General features: G+C 39.4%; 1 pseudogene; it reads left to right on the top strand.

Moving 5' to 3' along the window:
• Window positions 1–5,003: 5,003 nt before the first annotated feature.
• On the top strand, window positions 5,004–5,393 carry LOC150020911 (small nuclear ribonucleoprotein E pseudogene; annotated as a pseudogene).
• The last annotated feature ends 1,676 nt before the right edge of the window (window positions 5,394–7,069 follow it).

Raw genomic sequence — 7,069 nt, 5'->3', positions numbered from 1 at the left:
GGTTCTGTGTTCAACCAGTTACCATCTCACTCAGCACTATGACCCAGGATGCATGCCTCCACGTTGTTCTCAAAGATACTGTGAGCAACTTTGGCGGATGCTGGCCAGAATCTCAGTGTGCTGAGTTTCTGTGATTCCTGTAATCTCCTGATGTACCAACCCCATTCTGCTATTTCATATATAGTTCCACCTCAAGGGTAAGTGATACTGAATACTGTGCTAAGGAGCAACCAAGAACCTTTGGGTGAAATTCACAGGATCTTTTTCAGACCAGCCCTGAGGACTATGAACTATGTAGAGAGAAAACACATCCTCTGCATTGAAGTGAATGAGAACAGGACACATTTGAAAAACTAAAACAAAATCCTACACTGGAAGGAAAAAGTGCAAGAGGAGAACAGTGGAGAGGTTTGAGGCTGCAGAGATTAAGAGGGGCTAGACCTTGTTGATCAGGGTAGGAAAACTTGGATTTCATGCTGAGAGCAATGGAGAGCCATTCACTGTTGTCATAGAAAAGCGACATGATTTAATTTGGATTTTACAAAGATCACAGGCAAGACTGTCCTGAAGACTCCTGCTATAATAGGGAAATAGGAAGAGTTGACATCTAAGGTTCTGTTACACATGGAGTCTAGTCTATCACCTAGCTAATCAAGAAACTCAAAGGAAGGTAGCTTCCTCTGGTGGTATTCACTTTCCCTTTCCTCATAAATTTGTCTGGACTCATTATTTTCATTGTGTGTGTGAAAGAAAGAGAAGAGAGAGAGGGGAGAGAGGGGGGTAGAGAGAGAGACATGAATTAATGAATGAGTGAATGAATGAATGATGAATTTGGGGGAGTTGGTGTAGCTAACATCACATGTCACGTAGAATAGATTTTCACTGTCATTGACATTCTACCTGCTCAGCAAGCCAGGCTGCTGAGAATGGAAACCATCAGTGAGCCTAATTCATAAGCTACAAAGTACACAAACTCCAACTACTAACATTGAAAGAATCAAGGAAGTGACAAAGGGTTGATAGAGACTTGATTAAAATTTCATTTTTACCAAGCATCATGTCAAAAAAAAAAAAGTAACAGATAATTGGGTGGTAAATTCAGGTTTCCTTATGTCACTTGTTAAGAAAGTTATCCCTAAGTTATAAACAAGGACAAAAGGATAGGTAAACATTGTTTCAATGTCACAATGAAACAACGTTTAACAGGCCCATTCAAGGATTACTTAATTTTCTAAAATAATCTATTGTATCAATGCTTGATTTTGCTATTTGAAATCTAAATTAAAGGCTCAGTTTCTGTGAAGTTACATGTTGTCTTAAGAGACTTGTGTCTGATACAGAAGCAATATTTTCTGTCCAAGAAAAAAAATAAGCCCAAATGTTATGGTTTATCACACTGTTGGAGATTAAGCAGTTTGTTTTTAATGTAGCAATCTAATTTATTACAGTCATTTATTACATTGCCTATAAATACTCAGCTCTTCAAATGCTCTTTGAACCAGCTTTATGATGTTACTGTTTTCCTCATTAATTAATGAGTTTGATAAAATCTTTGGCATGTGTTTATTCTATATTTGTATGGAAGTCATGCTTTAACTTTTAGTAATTATACTTGGACATTCTTAGCATGAGATAATTTAGTATAATTCTTCACTGTACCCTGTCTTCCTGCTGAATTTTAAGACCACTATTGGGGGGTAGTTTTTTTAATGTGTCTTTCCTTGCCTTTCCTCGCCTTGTAGCAGCAATATCAATTAGAGCAGCACTGGACAAACTTGTACCTTCTCACTTCTGGAATCTAAGACAATGACAAAATATATGAGAGAAAAGATATACCTGGAGCAGAAGGAAAGCAGATATATATCTTTTCCTTTTGGCTACTTCATTTTTACTGCTGAATATTCCCCAAGGCAAAAAAAGAAAAAAATCATAGAAATGTCTTCCAAGTTGTGAAGGAATCCCTGTCCATTTGAACAAGTGAAATATATGTTTAAAATCAAATCAGGACGCTCCTTATAGCCCTGCCGGAATAGGGTTCTGGAGTCAGCCCTCTTGTCCAGTCTTACAAAGTTCTTACACTAGTGGTTTTTTCACCCTGCTCAATGAAAAGCAGAGGCTTGGTACAGGTTCATTTGATCATGGCTTCTGAAAGATACATGAAAACCAGTAAGAAATAGAAAAGACTGAATTATGAAACATTTTCTCAAAACCTAATATATAAAACTTTTGCTTAGTATCTTATGGAGGTTTAGTATGCTTTCTAATGAAAACAAATAGTGGCATAGATATTGACCATCACCCGAGTCTTATGTACAGTTTGAGCCATTCACTTTTCCCCCATATTAAAAAAAAAGAAATTATCCCCAGGACAACTGTAATAGAAAAAAACAATAAATAAATGTGTGTGTGTATACACACATATGTGTGTATACACACATTATATATATATAATCCCCTAACCAATATAAAGTACAGAGAGAAAATGAGCAACCTGGTTCATTAACATCATGCTAATTCACAGTTAAACTGTGCTTTTTGTCTAATGCCACTTAGAATCACTTGGTCCTCTTAAAGTCTGTTATTTGGATTTGTGTAGCTTTTTAAAAAAACAACATTAGTTTTAATAACCCAGCTTTGCAATAGTTTTGATTGTTAGCATAAATTTCATATCCTTTTATGCCGGAAGCATTTCCTGTTCCAAAATTATCTAGCCAGCAAAAATGACGCTGTTTTTTATCTGGCTTTTATGGGATCTGACAACTTGAGCCCCTACCATCAGGGTACATGATGGCACAAAGTACGATTCTCAAAGCCAGTGTACAGAGATTGCCAGTAATAATATTACGGTGGAAATCTTTTGCATGAAGTTGTTTTCTGAAAATATCTCTGATAGATGTTGCTGAGCCAAAAAGCCTCCTATAACTGCAGCTCCAGACAAATCCAGAGTGGGTGTTTGTTTCCCCGCTTCCCCAGCTGTTGTCTGAGCCCCTGGGACAGCGCCCAGGTTTGGGTTGCTGGGCTTACCCCGTGCTCTTGGTGGTGGTGGGGGAGGGGCGGGCAGAGGTGGGGGAGGGGGGTAGAGGCGGAGATTAGGCTCTGCAAACTGAATCAGCCTTCAGAAGTGCCTGGGACCCAAGCACCTCAGGCCCCACAGCCCCAGGCGCTGACCTGGTAAAGAGGAAAGAAGCTGAAAAAGGAATGACTGCCCCACAGTTCCTAAATAAGATGTCTGAAAAAAATTTGAACTGTGAGGAGAAGCAGTTTTCTTTCCTTCGGATTGTCTGTGATTTCATTTATTTACTTAATTATTCCAGCCCCACCAAGCTTCAAAAACGACTCGGGAAGGCGTGGAGTGACTTAAGCAGTCCACTGAACATGCACCCAGGATCCAATTTGCTTCTCACTGTTCCAGGTGTGTTTGCAGTTTCCATACAATTAAGCAGAATCCCTCCCAGAACAAGCGGGGAGGGAGGAGGAACAGAAAGCCGGTTAACCGTTTCCATGCCCCAGACAACAGCTTTATTTCAGTCGAGATCCAGGAGGAGCTCAAAAAAAGGGGGGGGGGGGGGTCCACAGTCCTTCCAAATACGCCCTCCGGTCCTGTTACTCATCTGCTCTCTCAGCGCATTTGGAAGGAAAGGCCGTGGACCATAGGTCTTTGGAGGGCAGCGTGGCATGCTTACCAAAGCAAGTAGGAGGGGACCCGGTGTGGTCTGAGCAAGCAGCACGTGCAGCCACACATATTGAAGACACTTTGAAAGGGGTTATTCATTGCCTGTGGGTGAGTCTGTGGGGAGCAAACTGCCCTCTTAGAGGGCACAAGGCACAGTGCACAAATGCAAGGTCATCTGGGTCAATATCTATCATAAGCCTAAGAGGAGGAGGGTAGGGGAATGAATGGCTGTTCTGAAGTTGCAGGAAAGGTGGTTTTGTTAGTCCAGCCAGAGTGTATTAAGCACTGTGTGCTGGGAGCCCAGAACACAAAAATGACCAATGACAAGGCCAGGTCCCTGCCTTTGAAGCACTCATGGTCAAATGGATAACGTCATGGAGCAGAACTGCATTTAACTTGGGGCTGTCGTCTAGAGTCAGCCTTCACGACAAAAATTGAAACAAATCTGATGCAAAACTTCACTTGAAAATCCTTTATGAAAGAGCTGGGTTTTCCTCCCGTGTGAGCAGTGATTATTCTTCATTTGGGTCCCTGGTAAAGTAGTTGTCTTATTGCAAAGTACACAAGGTTCCTGTTATGTTCAAGCTCATATTGTATGAAAAAGTAAAATATTTAAACACTAGATTCTTCTTCAACATGGAGAGATACCCGCCTGAGAAACGGAAATCAGCTAACATATCATAAGATGTATGTCTCCCAACTTAAACCAACTCTTTTTCAGTAGGTATATTGCTTTTTCAGGACCGTAGTCTCTTTTTGTCTTGCTCTTCCTCTTTCTTGGTCTTTTGATCTGCTCTCTGTCCTTGCCTTCTTCCCAGCACCTCCTTCTTTGTCCTTGGTGTGTAGGTCAAATTGCATGACTTAAAGGCATACAAGGGACAACTATTCTGGACTTCACTGTAAACAATGTAATAATTGCTGACAGGATAAAAGTTGAACCAAGATATCGTAGAAGATGGTTTTATGGAATATGTAGGAGTTAACCTGCTCTGCATGAACGAGATGAGATATCTTAATTCCAAAGGGACATTGTAATTGAGAATGACCACAAACCTTATTAACTCATGCATCACCAAGGAGACTGCCAAGGCCTTGCTGAGGTTCCTCACCCTCTTGTACAGCTGGGTTTGGACCCCCCACCACCAAGCAGTTATTGCAGCCCATAGGATCACCACTACTGTATGCTGGAAATTCTAGCATAATAAGTCTTCATTTATTACAGTACCATATTTGAAAAAAAAATCATGTTTATTTTTAAAATCCTTTTGGAATAATTCCAAGACTTGGATGCTTCTGATCTTCTTTAAAAAAAAAAAAAGTCCATTCCAGAAGTAGCTTTTTGAGGTAACGTGGGGTGTAGTGAGGTCTTTTGTCAGCTTCAAGCATGGCGTACTGTGGCCAGGGCCAAAAAGTGCAGAAGGTGATGGTGCAGCCCATCAACCTCATCTTCAGATACTTGCAAAATAGATCTCGGATTCAGGTGTGGCTTTATGAGCAAGTGAATATGCGAATAGAGGGCTGTATCATTGGTTTTGATGAATATATGAACCTTGTATTAGATGATGCAGAAGAAATTCATTCTAAAACAAAGTCAAGAAAACAACTAGGTCAGATCATGCTAAAAGGAGATAATATTACTCTCTTCCAAAGTGTCTCCAACTAGAAGTGACTAATGAAGCAAGAAATTGTTGAGAAGCAATACAGTTTGTGTTTTTTAGGTGTTCTTTGTTGTGGATGTAGTCCTTGAACATTTATTTATATCACTTCGATTGCCTTTTTGTTATTACCAAATGACAATAAATGCTGTGTGATTGTTTTTATTAAAAAAAAAAAAAAAAAGCCTACAGTGCTATTAAAACCACCAAGAAACCAGCAGAAAATTCTGCCTGGAGGGTAAGAGAAACCTTCACAGAACAGGCAACCTCTGAACCTAGCCTTGAAGGAATGAGTTGCAGGGGATTCAGGTGCATAGAGGAGAAAATCCTTACTGGTGGCAGAAGGACTAGGAAAAAAGCACAAAGACATTCTTCTTTACTAAAGTGATAAAATCACAAAGTCATAGAAACTTGCCTTTGACCATTCTCTTAGCTCCTTTTAGTCCCCATTTTGCTTGTCCCTAATCCCTCTTATCACCTGCCAGAAGCATGTATATGTATCTTCACTCCATGGTCTGTTCCAGGCTGAAGCCTGAACTTAGTCTGTAGTACGTCATGTTCCCAGTTCACCGAATAAACAATAAAGGCACTTAACTATTTTAGCTAAGGTGTTAAAATTGATAAGATCTAATGCCTTTGCCTTAACCATCAAACATTCCCCAGTCTGTTTTCGGCCAAATTAATCTTTTTCCTGTCCAGAGCCCACAGCACTTTGAAGCTCTAACTTGACACTGAAGTTCATACTATACTTAACTCATAATGTATTGATTCTGGTTTGTCTTCCCTACCAGGTACAAGTTTTCCTTGGCAGTAGACACATATTCCTGCTCATATTCAATTGAGCTAAATCAACCTTTTCACAAATAGGATCTTCCCATGAGAAAGTAGAGAAGAAAGAATGAGATACTTTGTTTTTATTAATAAGTGATGACATGATGAAAACACTAGCTTCAGAACCAACCCTTCTGTTAACTTTGTGCTATCCTGTATTTTTCATTTTCAGAGATGTGCCTTGGTAAAAATGGGTTTACTATATAGCAAATGTAGAACATATTCAAAAAGCTTGGCTCCACTGTGTAAAAGCTCTGGTTCACTAACTCGTTTAGCAGAAACCCACAGAAATGGTTGTTTCAAAAAAAAATCCAGAAGCTTCTTTAGACATCAAATAGTTTTTACTATGCAACATTGCAATGATTTAAGTGCAAGTGAAACTTTTAAAAAGTATGTATTAATGCATAAGGGTTTGAAATGTTATGGTCCTGTATTACTGTACGTGTGACTTTCCCATTGAAAGCAAAGGGGCCAAAGTTAGATGTTAAGGCATTCTATGTCAAACAAGATTCACTTGCTCTCACCTACTTTTTCTTTAATTCATTGATTTTAGAGAGAGAGAAGAAGGAAGAGAGAAAGAAGAAGAGAGAGAGAAACATCTATTTGTCATTCCACTTATTTATGCATTCATTGGTTGATTTTTGTATGGGACCTGACCAGGGCTCAAACCTGCAACCTTGGTGTATCAGGATGACACTCTAACCAAATGAGCTGCCCAGACAGGGCTGTCTTACCTACTTTTGTCAAAAACATTTTTTACATTCAATCTCTATTAACATAATTTAGTTGATTATTAAATGTAGTAATGTACCAAATAAACCAATATCAAATGTCTTATATAAAGCCTTATCATATGTTACAGCTCAGCCTCCGTCTCCTAACTAGAAAGGACTAGTCTGTCTTCTTAGCA

This window comes from Furipterus horrens, unplaced genomic scaffold (genome assembly GCF_987537825.1).
Source record: "Furipterus horrens unplaced genomic scaffold, mFurHor1.1.pri manual_scaffold_1, whole genome shotgun sequence".
Lineage (NCBI taxonomy): Eukaryota > Metazoa > Chordata > Mammalia > Chiroptera > Furipteridae > Furipterus > Furipterus horrens.
This window is presented reverse-complemented; position numbering and strand designations above follow the sequence as displayed.